Raw genomic sequence first — 16,750 nt, 5'->3', positions numbered from 1 at the left:
TGGATGTTCTTGCTTCACTACTAAGAGATTTCCTCCAAGCAATTTTTTGACATTTCCCTCTCCTACTGCAGCTCCATCCCAGTCCACACCATGTCTAAGGGTCCACCAACCCTCAGGAGCAGCTTTATAGTGAGGGAGCACTTAGGTGGTTCCCTATGAAGTGGGTGGCAAGAAATATGAGTGGTTTTGGCAATGTTAGAAAATTAGGACAAATTAGTAGCAAATTTTCTTTTATGTAAAAGCTTGGTAAAAAGTACCAGGTTTGGTAAAAAGTGTCAATTGAGAAGTTTCCTTTCTTATATGAATGAAGCAGGGTAGGCCAAACCATCAGGTGACCCAATGCCACCTCATAGTTTGCATCAGAGCAAGTGGGGGGGGGGGAGAGTTCAGCAGAGTTCAGGTGCTCTTCGCCACCAAGTCTGCTGCTGCTGCGTCACTGCAGCCCATCACAGATGTGAGTCATGTTGATCCTACTCACTAAAAGTAAACGAGAAACAGATTAACCAGTTTGCTAACTATTTGGTCCTTATTCCTTCCACGCATGGTCAATTGTATGAGGAAGGAGTGAAGAGAATGAACCGGCTCACTGTTGCCTTCCCTAAAAAAAACTGCATGGACAGTGGTGAGCTGCTCTACTAACCTTTCCCCTCATCCCTTCCTTGTGTGGTCCATTTAAACTTAAATGCATGAGAAAGAAGTACCACCCCTTAAGTAAAACTGAGGCAAGTAGCTGCTTTCCTTTCCCCCCCCCCTCTCGAGTCAGGGGACAGCAGTAGGTAGTGTCACATCAGACAGTAGCATTGGTTCAGCCATTCGTGGAACAAAGTTTATTATTTTGGACATTAGTGCTGTTGCTTTCTTATTCAATATTCCTTAAAGAAAGGGATACTTTTTAACAATTGTTTTACTGCTGTTTTTATTGCTGCTGTTTTTTTTATCTATTTTATCGTTTTATTTTATATATTTTATGACTTTTAAATGTTGTTAGCCACCTTGGATGCCCTTCCAGGCGAAAGGCGGATTACAAATCCAATAAATAAATAATAAATAAATAATACATCTTTATGCTTTAAGTCTAATTGAAAGTGGTTTTCTTAAACTCCATACAAAATTGTAGAAATCTTTCTACCTTAAAACTATAGAGCTCAATAGTAAACAGAACAGGAATTAATTCATACCAAGTATCGTTTTCCCCTAATTTAATCTTCCACTGAACAACGAGTAAGAACACAGCAGACTTCAGTTTCTACATGCATAGTAAAATCTGTCCTGCTGGTGCTTCCACTATATGAAAATCACGCATAACTGCTCCACAGACTACAAAGTTTCCCTCACCAATCTGCACCACAGACTACTAAGGTTCCCTCACCAAACGACATTTCCCAGGTCTCAAAAAGGAGGTTGAAAGTTAAAACTGATATATGAGTGTCTTCAAAATGTTTGTGGTTGTTTTAAATAGAGAACTGAACATTTCCAATTTCCAGACAAATTTCTAAAATAAAAGTGTAAAGATATATGGGTATGAAGTAACAGAAGCAGTGCAGACCAAAGACTGCATACAGAGGAACAGAACTATAAGACAGAAATTCAAATTATTGACAGTCATGATCCTCTTGTACTGTTGTACTATACTCTTGTTCTGTTGTCAAGAGAAATTTTGCAAAACTATGCCCAGAGAGAAAGTTTTTAACTTATACGTTTCAGCTCACCTGTGAAGTTCAACTAAAAGTTCATTAAAATGACTGAGTTTATTCCTATCATTTAAAGCAATACCTTGCACTTTTGTCTGGTTAGGGACCAGAGCATGAAAGTCAAAAACTGATGCACATAAAAGCATAGCCTTACTTAGCTTGGAAATTTATTTTGGCCAGTGAAAAACATAAATAACTACATAATACATGTGAATGCATGCAAAAGCTAAATAGACAGAAATAAAATAAACATAATGTTGACAAACATTGTGGAAGGTTGAATGAAACTGAATGAAAGGAAAACACAAGGACAAAATCTGAAATATGATTATAATTGAAAATGTCTAAGGGCCCAATCCTATCCAATTTTCAAGTGCCAGTGCAACCATGACAATAAGGCATGAGCTGCATCCTGTGGTGGGGAGGCAGTCACAGAGGCCTCCTCAACGTAAAGGAACATTTGCTCCCTTACCTCAGGGTTGCATTGCGACTGCACTGATGCTGAAAAATTGGATAGGATTGGGCCCTAAAAGAGCATAGCAATGAATATTAAGGATGAAAGTCAAGGCACTGCTGTATTATATAGGTATGAATGTATTGATTAGAACTTTAAAGTCAGAAAATATTTCACTGCAGTGACTCTGCACGTAAATCTATGCAGCTGCCTTACACATTATCAGGTCATTAATTCCTCTATCCAGTGGTTCCCAAACTTTTTCAAATAGCAATTCCCTTGATCTACTGGGCCACTGAAGGTGGCTCCCCATTAGGGTTACAATTAGGCTCCCCATTAGGGTTACATGGTATAGGGCAGCAAGTTTGTTGTGAGGATTCTGCAGCTCCCCTGACTGATTTTGTAACTACCCAGGAAACCATAGCTTGAACTTTGGAGACCACCACTCTCGCCTACTTTGCAGTAGATAGTAATTTTGGGTGCAATTTTGGATAGTAATTCCTCCAGCATTTTGGGTGGGGGTCCCAGCATCCTTACCCAGAGACCCAAACTAAGACCTCCTGCATGCAAAGCACCTGCTCTACTATTGAACAATGGTACCTCAAAGCAAAGCGTTCAGAACATAGTCTGAAACAAAAAATGCTGAACTCCAAAAACAAAGTGCACATTGTATGATGGGTCTTGCTATTTCTGAGAGTCAGTCCCAAGAGAAACTTAGCAAAAGCATAATTATTGCATTCAGATGGTAAACTAAGATTAAACCATGTACTAATATGACTAATCATAACTAAAAGGGATGAAACAACCCATTGTCTTTTCCCTTTTGCTGCAATGTAAATGAATACGAAACAGGGGAAAAAAATGTAGAGATATATTACCTTCTCAGAATCCTAGCCCTAAGCACAAACAGCAGATCTGCTGCCTGAATTGGGAGAGTCTGCTTCCCCTGCTAGTAAGTACTCTCCAACACACACACAGAATACTTCATACACACGCAGGCACCCCATAACTGCCACACCGTTCTCCACCTGGCTGCTTAGGAGAGTAGCCAGTGAGCAAGGAGGAGCAGAGCCAGACCCTTGCCTTCAGTTCTGACATTGCCTCCTTCCTCCACCCCATTCACCCCCAGTGGCATAGCTAGGTCATTTGACACCTTCGGCCCATAAATTTTTGTCACCCCAAACAATATAATTGACTTTCCAAGTGATGTCATGGCTCAAACTGACATCAAGCAAATTAAAATAATTATAATTAAAGAAAAGCAAATAAATAAGGGGAAGCCAGCCCTGATCCAGCAAGCGAATTTCTTCTGTAGTTTGCCTATAATAACCCCCCCCCCAAATCAGTAAGGTTTTCAGCCCTACCCAGTGCCCAGTTCAATTTAAACCAGATCACTGTCAGGATCCACCTGGCTTTGCAAGTCTCAAAAAAAGTTCACCTTATCAGCTGAAGCTTCGGTTTTGATCCTTTTGGGGGGGGGGGGGAGGCTGCCTTCTGGAGCATTTGTTGAGCTTCAGTCCCATCAGACCGGGACCATTTCGGTGGCCTCACATTCCCCTTTGCCTGGTTTGACCACCACCCAAGGCATGTTTTCTAACTCGCGAGTAAATGTGATCGTTTGGCTTAGTTTTGCTTTCCATAGGGCTCACTACATTTGTCTGCTTGGAGGGAGGGACCTCCTTCTCAGATGTTTCTTGGGGCTGCATTCATTGGATCAGGAACATTCCTGTGTTGTTCGATTCCTCTCAGCCTACGCTTTCCGACACACTAAGGCACGTTTGCCTACTCACGGGTAATCGTGCGATATGGCTCAGTTGCACTTTTCATAGGACTCCATGCATTTTTTGTTTTCCAGTTGTTTGGCCATACCGTTTGATAGAAAGGAGATATTTCACTCCGGTTTTTTGCATTGCATTCTGCTGGAAATTCCACATCCAATGGTATATAACATTATGGTATTACTCCTAACCACCACGATTTTAGCGCGTCACTCCCCCAGTGTGCATCACCCGGTGCGAACCGCCCCACACACACACCCCTAGCAACGCCACTAGCTTCATGACCCCACTGGGGTCCCAAACCCAACACTAAAGAACACTGCACTAGGGGCCTGAGAGAACACTCAACAGCATCAGCCTTGTAGATATCAGGAAAAAGAATTACTGGTTGTCCACGCCCTACTCCTCTACTCTGAGCTTCCCCAACTTATGTGCATCATAGCACAAATTCATCCAGACCTGGAAAGCCTCAGAGGAGGTAAGGAAAACAGACTCCTTCCTCCACACTTCAGACAGTAATTCTGAGGCAGAGATAGCCTTTATAGATGTGGGTAAGTAGAATCTGCCTCAGAGAACTCGCAACATGTTCCAAGGGTGAACACTCTGCAAGATATCCAGTGGAAGAGGGCTTGGTGCCCTCTTCACCTGAGAGTTTACACTGAATGTTACCAAGAAAATATTAGAGCCACCCAAGTGAATTTACCACACAAAAATTTGTAAGCAACAACTACTTTTCTGCTTTCAGGTTTTTTAAACCCGTCTCTGGTTAATCAATGTCCCTATTTTGTTTTTCAGATAATCCTTTAAAAAGTGTTGCTAGTGTGAATACCCATACATGTTTATTGAACTATTTTTAATACTAGCACTCTAGGAGTTGCTTCTGTTCATATTTCAGTTTCTTTCCCTGGGTTTTTAGAAGTTAAATCTTTCTATAAGAAGCAGATGCAACTTAACAACAGCGTGCATGCATTCAAAATGCACACAGACAAATTAACACCATGCAGTGTGAAATCTGCCTTTCCCCACTTTTTAGCTGGAAGATTAATTTAAAACTATTAGGTGTGATGTGAAACAAACAATATGTGCAACATTTCCTAATATACCTTTAATCAAACACACCACACACACTGCTTTTAAATCAAGTTACGAGAGCCAGGTTGATAGAGTGCCATATCAAAATGCCCTCATTTTTATACAGTCACAGCAAAACAGGGAAGGATTTCTACTGCTTTTCAGAGGGCGAAACTGCTGGCAACAATAGCACTTGTACCCAGCTACAGGCTGGCACCCACTACCTTTTCCCCCGCCCAATGATGCCACATGTAGTAGTGTTCCTGGTAGCTTTTAGGAGAAAATGTGGTGAACCCCACATGCCACATGGAGTACTGTTGTCACAAACAGGCACCCACACCTACATTCCCCACACCTAGTTTTCAACTGTTCTCATTTCATAAGACACATATTTCAACAGGATTTATAAAGCCTATGAATAGACTCAAGATGGCAGTGATTTGTTCATAAACAAATTAGGATGCCAACTGATTTCAGAAAAAAAATCAAGAAAAACCTCTTTCCAATTCCCCCAGTGCTTACTACCCCCAATAATGAATTTCTTTAACACATCCCAAGATAATCCTGCTAGGATTAGTAAAGTTTATGCAGAAAAATAACTGAATTTAATCACAGTCCATTTTTTTTCACAAATATTCTTGCTACACAGCAAGAGAGACACGCCTGATAACAAGACACATTTTCTACAGATGAGTGAGAACCAACAGGACTCATCAGAGACATGCTCCAGCATAGGCCTGCTCGGCCTCCACTTTTGCTTCAGGGAAAGCAGTTAAGGGCATGCTATAGCACATACATTCCTAGCACAGCGTGCTGAAGAGTGTACAGTATTATGAAAATCACACACACACACCCACACACTGTAATGTCTATTGCAGAGCTTCTCAAGCTGTGGGTCGCGACCCACTCGGTGGGTCATGATTGAATTTCTGGTGGGTCGCGATAAGATGGCCTTCTTGAAAAAGGGCAAAATGAAGTCGGGGGCGCCATTTTGAAAAAGGGCAGACCTGGGCAGCACCATTTTGGAAAAGGACAAAGTGACTCAGGTGGTGACACTTTGAGAAAGGGCAAGTAGACCCAGACATTGCAATTTTTAAAAAGGGCAAATAGACCCAGGCGGCGCCATTTGAAAAAGGGCAAACAGACCCTTGAGGAGCTATTTTAGGCTTTCAGGCACAGAGTAAACAAACAGAAAGAACAGCTTGCACATGCGCAGGACAGGCAGCGTACCACTTTTCCTCTGTGAGTGTGCTGCTGCCCAGCCCCATTCAAAGGAAGGGAGAGGAGAGCTTGCTTGGAGATTTTCATGTGAGTGCTCCCTCATTCTTGGGGGCATGCAGGACCCCTCTGTTTGGCTCCCTTTAATCTTAGGCAGGCAAGAGGGGGAGTGGAAAAGCACCGAGTGGGAACCATGGGTGGTGGCTTCAGTGCCCACACTCTGCTGCCACATGCTCAGCCAGGCAAGAGGGGGAGTGGAAAAGCGCCCTGGAGTGGGGACCACGGGTGGCGGCGGCAGAGGCTTCACCGCCCACACTCTGCTGCCACGCACTCAGCCAGGCGAGAGAGTGTGTGGAGAGGCCAGGAGCGCTCCCAATATAGCTACCCCACTGTTTGGCTCCTTTCAGCAGCTGGGAAGAGAACAGCAGGGTATCCCTATCTTCCCAGCTGTGAGGGGAATGATTCATGGCCCCGCCCCACACTTCTCTGATGCACACCATTAAAAGTAGTCAAACAGATATGATACATCTCTCCAAATGCCTTGGTCATCTCTTCTGCACTGAACATGTGTCTGAGAAGCTAGAGACAGAGGATGGACTAGAAGACCTTTTAGATCATTCCATGATTTTGGTGATCTTCAGGGTTGTGTGTGAAATGGGCTGAAAGTAAGCACTGAGCATATGCCTGAGAAGCTACAGACAGGGGGGTGGACTAGATGACCTCTTACGTCACTTCCATTTCCATGACTTTGGTTATCTTTAGGTTTGTATGTGAAATTAACTGAAAGAAAAGTCAGTGTATGTGGCAGAGAAGCATTAGGAAGCTTCAGGGTAATTTGTGAAATGGGGTGCATTACTGATGATGGGAATGGTGGTGGCTGTCCTGGCAGCTGAGTGATTTCAAAGCCCACAAGGCTCACTCCTTGCTTGTATCTCTGGTTCAGTCTTCAGAGAATTATAGCTCTGACATGGTCTTTCACCAATTTTGCTTTATTGTTGCCAGCTGACAGTTCTGGCATATGTTTAAAACTTCTTACTTCTTGGTGGTGGTTTTATAGATGCAGGTTGTTAAACTTTCATATTTATTCCTGGAAGCATTAAGATATTCAGTAGAAATGGATAACTGCTTTTTAAATATAAACACCAGACCTTTTCAGAGCACAGAACCATGTCATTAATTTTGTGAACTCAGGAGCCTTACGTCCACATTGCCCTATGCCCGCCCAAACACTGTTTCACCTGGTGGCATCCTTGTCTCCGAAGTACCATGACCCAGGCTAGTTCCAGGGAGTGAGTAATAAGATTTAAGGACCTTTCCTTTTGGGGAATTTCACAAAGCTACATTAAATGATGTTCCGAACTTAACACAATGGGCAGTAAGAAGGGCTTACTTCTGGTATGGTACAATGGTAGCGGGGGGGGGGGAGAATTGGAAGAAGCTTCTGGGCTGGAATATTTTCTCTTGTCATTTACAGTTTGAATTCCTAGGTAACAACAGTGATGTCACTTCCTGTTTGATGAAATCACGTCCGGCTCTGATATCACAGTGATGTCACTTCCTGCCATGACATCACTTCCAGGTTGATGACATCACTTCTGGTGGGTCCCAGACAGATTGTCATTCTCAGAAGTGGGTCCTGGGTTAAAAAGGGTGAGAACCACTGGTCTATTGCATTTTACAAACCAACAAAAAATAAGTTATACATGCCTATAACTATACTTTTAATAATTTCTGAAACAAGACTAAAACTGCTCATACAATATGTGTCAACAAATAAAAGGTCTAGGAAGGGGTGTCTCAGTTATGGTGCATGAGCATTTCCAATTGCAACACTATGCCCGCACTGTAAGCGGAACTATTAGAACACATATTCAAGATCATCATACCAATAAAGAGGTTTAACCTTTCCTCTAGGCTACCCCAAGCCATTCTTTAATTTACCGAGAACATCTTTACCTAACTTCTTACAAATTTAATTTCTTCAAAATATTTCACAACTTTTCTTGCCTTTCTTACACATCCTAATGTTTTTAGCAACTAAAAACATATTTCACTCAACTTTACACATTTCTCTTGCCCATAGCACACATTACATAGATTAAATAATCAGAACAAACTGTTACTAACAGAAAAGTATTTTAATAACATTTAATAAGATGGAGAGACTCAGCAAGATGAATAGTTAAAGCTACACTACAGAGCCAAGCTGTAATCCCACAAATTTCGGCATGATGTAAACACACCATGCAGTGCACTATGTGCTCACATCACAAAAACAACTCAGCTCTCAACAAAGGCTGAACCCAGAACATTTTCTACAGCAAACCATTGATAACAATGTCATCACACTGCAATAAGTATAGAAAAAGCCTATGTTGGTTATTCAGCAAGGAGAGGTGAGTGATATGAAGAATACATTTAAAGAGTTGGCCTTAATATTTTTTATTCCACCACAATTCCATATAGCAAAGTGAGGTTTTCCACAAGAGAACAGAATGGCAAGTGTTTACAGAGGACTAGTTTTTACTTGTATACAGGGTCTCTGCTACTTATGTAAAAGCTACTGTTATTTCAAAAGTTTCATGATGGAAAAGGAAACCTCCAGGTTTTCATTTGGTAAAAATTACTGCACCAACCTTCTCCTGTTAATTTTTTTAAAGGGAACACTTAGCTGTTCCCATAGCTGATGTCCGTGCTGCCCAACTATACAATTCTTAAAGCTCAACTTGCAGAATGCTTAAATGCCAGGTGCATTCTAGTAGGTTGTCTCCTCTCTGTGGTATTTTTAGAACATTTGGATGTAGAAGCAAAGTTACAAAACAGAACTGCTGAAAACAGAGGCAACATTCATCAATGCTATAATCAATTACCTATTTTGCATATCTACCAATACAAATCATCCCTCATTACCCACTGGGGTTCTGTTCCAGAACCCCTAGTGGATAAAAAAAATATGTGGATTAAAAAAAAGTGGAAAAATAGATTAAGGACCCACTTCCAGGTTTCTTGCCCCTCCATTGCTCCTAATGGAATAAGGTCATGGCTCAACATCTGCAGGGGTTTGATTATGGGACTCCCTGCTGATACCATAAAGTGTTAAATAAAAGCAGTTTAAAAAATTAAAAAGAGTTCATCCCTTTACAATTGTGGTTTAAAAACAGCTTTTTTATTGTTGTAGAGAGGCAGTCAGCAATCAGAAATGCAAAGAGCCCCCTATCTTTGCCTGGGTCAGCTTAAGAATGGAATGATCGTTTGCCTGATTGTCTTTCCACAACAGTAAGAAAATCAGTTTATAAAACTGTGATTTTAAGGGATGCATTTTTCTCCTTTTCCAAGGATCAGCACAGTCCTGCTCATTTGCAGTGGCCATTCGTGCAGAGTTAAATCCGTGTATAAAAAAATCTGTGTGTAATAAGGTTGGACCTGTACTGTATTTCAATTAGGGCAGACAAATTTCCAACAAAAAGGCTATATCCAAAAATTTGCATTGTTATGTTTTTGTTCTAACCCTTAGAGATCCTAAATTTATTCTAAAACAAGTTGCAATGTCATGTTAGCATAGGCTCAAGAAATCAAAAGGCTAACCAACCATCCTTAAGAAAAAATTACAGGTATGCACTGCATAACGACATGTCTGTCAATGACTGATTGCATATACAATGGTGGTCCCAATAATGGAGCTGCGGTTCCCAAAACTGTGGGTTGTGACCTGATTTTTAGAGGGTAACAGCAGATACCAGACATAACTCTGCAAGGCACTACCTGGATGCCAATATGATGTTTGCATAATGATGAAGGCACCTAAAGATGTATTTTGCAGAACAGATATGCATCATAAAGTGATGCATATCTGTATATTGCAATCTCATTTGGGTTAGCAACACACAACCAGTTCAGGGTGCGATGCTGAAGCACAATCAGTAAATGCTATTTAAGATTCCATTAATCAGAGTCATCAAGCAGAACTATTGCCTGGAAAATAAAAGTACTGCTTGACTTAGCCTTGAGAAGATAATTACAAGTGTGACATAACTGTTTCCTAATTTAAAAAGGGAAAGAATAAAGACAAAACAAGAGCAATGGATTAAATTACAAGAGAGATAAAAATAAAGCATTACAACAGACTTGTAAATAGCTACTTGCCCAGTCACTAGAAGTAGGAGTTGCTTCCAGCAATCAGACAGGGAAGCTTCAACAAGTTTGAAGAAAACATATTACGGTTCTCCATTTCAAATCAACCATGTATCACAAATGACTAACCTACATATATGTGTGGGCAGACAAACCAATAACTAATAGAGACCTGTTTGCAAGGCTGCTTTACAAAGATTTCATAAGTGGTAGAAGAGCAGCTTAGCAATCAAACATGAATAACCTACTCAGATGCTTCTGTAATGTGCTTTTTTGGAAGATCTCAGAAATATTGGGTGCACTAAGTGTTATAAGTAACTACAAGTAACTCCCCCCCCTTATCCATGGGAGGCCCTGGAACAGATCCCCTGTGGATACAAGGGGACACCTGTAGATTTCTAGGGAAGGGCAATTTATGAATGCAATCAGGTGGGCAGAAAAACAAGGCCCAGGTCTTTGCATGAAATAGCAGATTGGGAAAGATGATTTTGGATTATAAAATTATAGAAGAGGAAAGGATAAAGGCTGTAGTCCTATACAAACGGACCTGGGAATAAGTCCCATTGAATTCAATGGGGCTTATTTCTGTGCAGATATGCATAGCATTGTACTTCCTGTACATTTTTTTCTAGCCTGCACCACTGCTGTAGATTTAAGCCATTTCTGCCCAATGTTGCATATACACAAGAGGGACCAAATGTGTACACCTGAGGACTGGGCAAAAGTGGGTTAAAAATAAAGCAGAAGAAACTATCATATTATAGGTACGTTCCTCAATGTGTATGTAGGTTAAGCCTGAGAAAAAGAAAAAACCAGTGGCAAGAATATCTACCTCGGGAGGCCAAGCACTATACAAGACACAACCATCATGTATTGTATTACTGTGGAAATCATCAAAACATGTCAGTCAAAAAGACAGAAATTTAATTTTCTATCTCATGGGAAACACTTTGTTCTGCCCAGTAAGTACCAATCCTGCCTTCTCTAAAGTTCCAGGCACTTTGCCTTCAAATACTTGATCTAACTTTGTGCCCCTGAATACGCAAATACTGTGTCAAACAGAAATCTTTTGTTTCACATTTGCCCCCCCATTCACATTTTGTACTACAAAAGGGTTTAATGACAAGAGATTGTGAACTGTGCTCCAAGGTAGTATAAAGGAACTATCTGGTTATAAGCCAGTATGTTTTAATTGTTATAGTAACCAATTTGTATGCAGACTTGACCAAGAAATATTAACTAGGAAACTTTAGCTAAATTATAAATTATTGATATAAACCAAGTCCACCTTGCCACAAATGTCATCCCCTTTACACACTTTTGAGATGACCACCAGAATGCAAAAGAGTATGATTCAGGGGATTCTACTCAAAGGCATCCAGTTTCTGAACCTACCTCTGGACAGGGGTTGGACTAAATGACTTCTTGGTTCTTTTTCAACACTTTGGATTGTTAAAAATTTATTTAGGAAAATATATCCAGTGAATGTTTGTCTTTAAAGCATTTCCAAAAGTCTTTACACTGCACATGTTCCCTGCACAACATGAAATCATTATTTACAAATTTATACCCTGCTTTATCTTCCTCACAGGCATTCAAAGCAGCCCATTTTACTTTGTCTAATACAAACACCTACATAACTGTTAGTTCAAACTAGAAATTCCTAAAAACTAACAACTAAGAATTCTGTGCTTTTTCTCTAGCTTCAACTGACCTTTTATAAATTATTAACACAGAAAAGTACTTGATTTTAACGATAAGTATACCACTGTCATTCCTTCTCTTATGAAAACCGATTTGGGAACTTAAGTTGTACATAAATATCCTTATTAATAATAATATTGTACACTAATGAGCATTCCCTTTGCTTTTGACATATACAGCACATCACAGTTTGAGATGCTTTTAAAACTTTAAATTTAGCCTGCAATTCTATGCACGCATTCTTGTTAATGTTTCACTGAATTTAAAAGTTCCATTAAGTAAACATGCATAAGAGTGTATTTTAATTACTCTAAACAATGAACATGATATTCTTATCTACAGGATATAATGATTCTGCATATTATAAATGTATCCTTAATGTGCCAGAATTGTGTGACCAATACAATATTTTTCCATGGAATACTCACCTTTAAAAGTCTTTGGCTCATTCACACACTTCTCCATACTAGAGCTCTGACCTAGTTACATGCCTCTTAATCTGTTTGCCTGATGACACATTCATTAAAATTAGGCACTTAAGTTAACTCTATAGCCTTAACGTCATACAATTTCTTCTGTAACTATTCATTTGATAGGTTTCCAACAAGCAAACTTTTAATAGTGTACAGATCGCCACTACAATATATGACGTGTACATGAAATAATTAAATGACACCAAGCCTTATTACAGCTAAGAAACTACAGTTTTCAGTTAATGTTAGTTATACTGCAGCTGACCTACTTTTAAAGGAAGTAAAGAACAGAGTAAAGGAAGGTTACAAACCCAATCTCAAGATTCATTTTTATCTCCACAAAAATAAGATTATAACAGCCTTAACCCATTATACAACAAACTAACAAGTACTGATACTTGTTGACACACAGAGTAGAAGTCCATGGTCACAAACTAGATTTCTACATGTGTAATTTATATTTCTAATATTACAGAACAAAGAGCCAGAGATTTAGAAGTACAATTTATATAGCACCTAGTGCTAGGCATTGCTTAATATAAGTGCATTTACAAAATTAGCTTCATCCACATCCAAGTATTCGGTTTCACAAGGCACATGAGAATAAGACACCAACGTCTCCGGCCAAGAGAACTCAATGTTTAGCTTATAAAACAGGCACAATCTTCTCCTGAGTTAAACACTTCATTAAAAGAAATGTTTAATACCTTACTATATTAGACTTTTTGAATTGATACAACAGGTTATGAATTACCAAACCAAGTATTTAGATGTAAAACGTGTATATGTAATTAAAACCAAAATTAAAATGCCATATACTTCACAAAGTTGCTGCCCAAAAGGTATATAAACTAGTAACCAAGCAACAAAAACTACTAACCAAGGTGCCAGTCAGTTCCAATAGCAACATTTCGCAATCGCCTTCTTCATAGCAAGCAAAATAAAGACACAGTTGTGGGAAGAAAAATAAACCAAAACACACAACGTTTCACAGAAAGAATCCAAGTGAAATAGGGTTAAATTTGTCTTCAGCTTTAAGCACCCTTCGGTTTGAACTGTTGCCAGTCCAAAGTGATCACTCCACGTACCATTTTAAGTTGGTCTTTTCCTTCTCTGACATGGAAGTAGACATTACTTTCCCAAAACTACAGTTGCAAATTACCTCTGAGTCCCAAAGGGAAGCAATAATCCCTTGTAACAGGAGTAGGCAGCGACCACGCCTTCCTGCTGCTCTAGCAAGTTGCAAGCGGAGCACTTGGTTCATATTTCTTCTTCCAAACACAGGGATCCTAAAGGTTAGTTTTACACAGGCTCACCTAGCAAACAAGTGCAATGGACAGGGAGGAAGAGAGAGGCACAAAAGCGAAATTTCTGGTTGCCATCGGAAAAACGCCACAGAAAACAAGTAAGAATGGGACGGCCATAGGCAGAATGGGGTTGAGCTATTTATACACTAATCTGTTGGCTTTCAGATCTGTTCAGTGCCAGCCAGCCTGCCAGCCAGGCTATTATTTTCCTAGTTCAATTTTGTGAGTTTACACAAGGAAACAGCAACAATGCTGAAGAGGAGAGAATTTAGAAAATTAAGCTGTCAAACAGCAATAAAAGGCAACACTTGCTGCCTCAGAGCACAATCCTATGCTTGTCTACTCAGAAATGTCCCATTGTCTTCAACTGAGCTTACTCTCAGGAAAGTGTGCATAGGATTGCAGTCTTAGGCTGCAATCCTATCCACACTCACCTGGGAGTGAGCCCCATTGACTATAAGGGGACTTAATGAATTGACATACATTGAATTAGGCTCCCAGTGAACAAGTTCATCAGATGTTAGGAGTAGATTGGAGCCAAGCCCCATCCACGGTCAGCAGCTGTTGCTTTCCAGAAAGAGATGGGGGTTCAAATCCACATTGCAACCTGTCCTCTAACTTCAGAAAGCACAGGGGATCAGTTAGGATGACTTGATGTGAAACAGTGAGTACTCTGCACATGGTCAAAGATACTCTCAACCACAACTACTTCCCATGTCCCAGAACTCATCCTGGTGTCATTCCTCAGAGTTCAAACTCTAGCTGAGTTCTGGTAAGCAGGGCCAGATAAAAGTTAAGAATTAAGGATACAATCCTATGCACACCTTCCTGGGAGTAAGCCCCATTGAACATAATGTGACTTGTTAAAATTGGGCTTTAAAGCACTATTCCCAAATGCATCACTCTGGGAATAAAAGTCTCAAACAGAATTTGCTCCTGAGGAAACCACATTAGGATCAAATTGCAAGTAATGTTGCTTACAACAACCAACAACCCATTTATAACAAAAAAGGAAGCAAATAGTTTGAGAAAATTACTGGATCCACAGTTATAGTCAGTGGGGCTTACTCTCAGGAAAGTGTGCATAGGATTGCAGCCAGACAGCCCAATCCTAATACTCAGAATTAAGTTCCACTGAGTTCAGTGGGGCTGACTCCTAGGGAAGCATGCATCGAATTGCAGCTACAGGCACCATGGTGGAGGGTTAAGAACATAAGAGGGTCCCACTGGGTCAGGCCACAGGCCCATCTAGTCCAGCTTGCTGTATCTCACAGTGGCCCACCAGATGCCTCAGGGATCACACAAGACAACAAGAGACCTGCATCCTGGTCCCTTGAATCTGGCATTCATGGACAACCTACTTCTAAAACCAGGAGGTTGCACAAACCCATCACAGCTTGTAACTTGTGATAGACTTTTCCTCCCATAAATTTGCCCAATCCCCTTTTAAAGGCATCCAGGCCATAAGCCGCCACCACATCCTGTGGCAAGGAGTTCCAGAGGTTCAAAGCACACGAGGCAAAGAAATACCCAACCAAACGGGATCCCACCGTACAGATCTTACAGGAAAGCCCTGCCAGCAGCCAAGACCGGCCCACTTCAGCTCTCTGCGTGGAAGAAAGGGGTGAACAGGAACACCCTGGCGAGGCCTGTGGAGTTTGGGGGCGAAGGTGCTGAAATAGCGGCTCGATTTGCTTTCTCCTCCCCTGGCTCGGCAGCCCCTTCGCTGTTACTCCCAACCGCTCAGGCACAGAGCTGGTCTGCGGAATTAACCTGTGGAACTCCTTGCCACCGGATGGGGTGACGGCGGTGGCCTGGAGGAGAGTCCACCGCGGGTGACAAGCCACCTCCTGGCTCCAGAGGTGGGCTGGGAGAGGAGGCGGGTCGCCTTCCTCCTCTCACCTTCACTGCTCGGGCGACGCTACAGTCCCCGCCGCCGCCGCCGCCGCCCTCAGCATGTCCGGAGCGCTGCTACGAGGAGGCGCCTCCCAGGCAGGGCTCAGCCTCTGGCTGCTGCTGCTGCTGCTGCCGCCTCCGCCTCGGCCGCTGCCATCTTGCCCTGGCGGCTGCGAGGAAGGCGCCCCGGCTCAGCCCGCTCGGCCCCCCGGGCCTCCGCCTCATCGTCCCGGGGAGCGACCCAGCCTGCAGCCGCCGCTCCGCCCTCCGCCGCAGCCGCCACTTCCTCCGCCGAGGCCGCCACTCCGGCGGCTCTCCCGCTCCTCGCTCGGCGGGGCCCGGGGGCGGCCTCCGTGGCAGTCGTCGCCGCCCACCTCGCTCCCGGCCTCTGAGGCAGCCTCAGCCTCGCTCCGACACGCCTCGGCTCCGCTCCAGCCTCCGGGGCTCTCCCGACGCCGACAGGCAAGCCGCCCCTTCCGCAGCCGCAGCGCCAGCGGCTGGTTCCCGCCCGCCCCCGGCTGCAGTTCTGAGGGCTGGGCCCGCCTCCTCCGCCAGGGACGCAGCTCCATGCGCCGAGCCTCAGAGCCCCGCCAAGTCTACTCACAAGTAAGCCCCTTTGTCAATGGGGCTTACTCCCAGGGAAGTGTGGATGGGACTGCAGCCTCAGAGCCTGGTCCTGTGCCTGTCTACTCACAAGTAAGCCCAGTTATTGTCAATGGGGCTTACTCCCACATAAGTGTGGATAAGATTGCAGTCTCAGAGCCCAATCCTATGCCTGTCTACTCAGAACTAAATCTCATTATAGTTAATGGAACTTACTCCCAGGTATTTGTGGATAGGATTGCAGCCTTCTTCTCCTCACGAAACCTCTTTCTCTGACCAAGAGTGGGGAATCCCATCCCATGTGTGTCATTTGCAGTCCAAGTCCTTGTGCCCTGGTGTGTAATTAGTCTGTGGAACTCCTTGCCACAGGGTGTGGTGATGGCATCTGGCCTGTATGCCTTTAAAAGGGGATTGGACACATTTC

The 16,750-nt window shown here is 42.5% G+C and overlaps 1 protein-coding gene across 4 annotated transcripts in view; it reads right to left on the bottom strand.

Annotated features, from left to right (window-relative positions):
* Positions 1-16,197, bottom strand: part of HIPK3 (homeodomain interacting protein kinase 3) — a 93,092-nt gene extending 76,895 nt beyond the window's left edge. Inside the window, exon 1 of one of the 4 annotated variants that reach the window (XM_066638232.1) lies at positions 15,730-16,197. The gene's annotated coding sequence lies outside the window, so the exon portion shown is untranslated. The other 3 variants (XM_066638241.1, XM_066638250.1, XM_066638258.1) reach the window with 3 other exon arrangements.
* Positions 16,198-16,750: the final 553 nt, after the last annotated feature.

Source organism: Tiliqua scincoides, chromosome 1, assembly GCF_035046505.1.
Source record: "Tiliqua scincoides isolate rTilSci1 chromosome 1, rTilSci1.hap2, whole genome shotgun sequence".
Classification (NCBI taxonomy): Eukaryota; Metazoa; Chordata; class Lepidosauria; order Squamata; family Scincidae; genus Tiliqua; species Tiliqua scincoides.
This window is presented reverse-complemented; position numbering and strand designations above follow the sequence as displayed.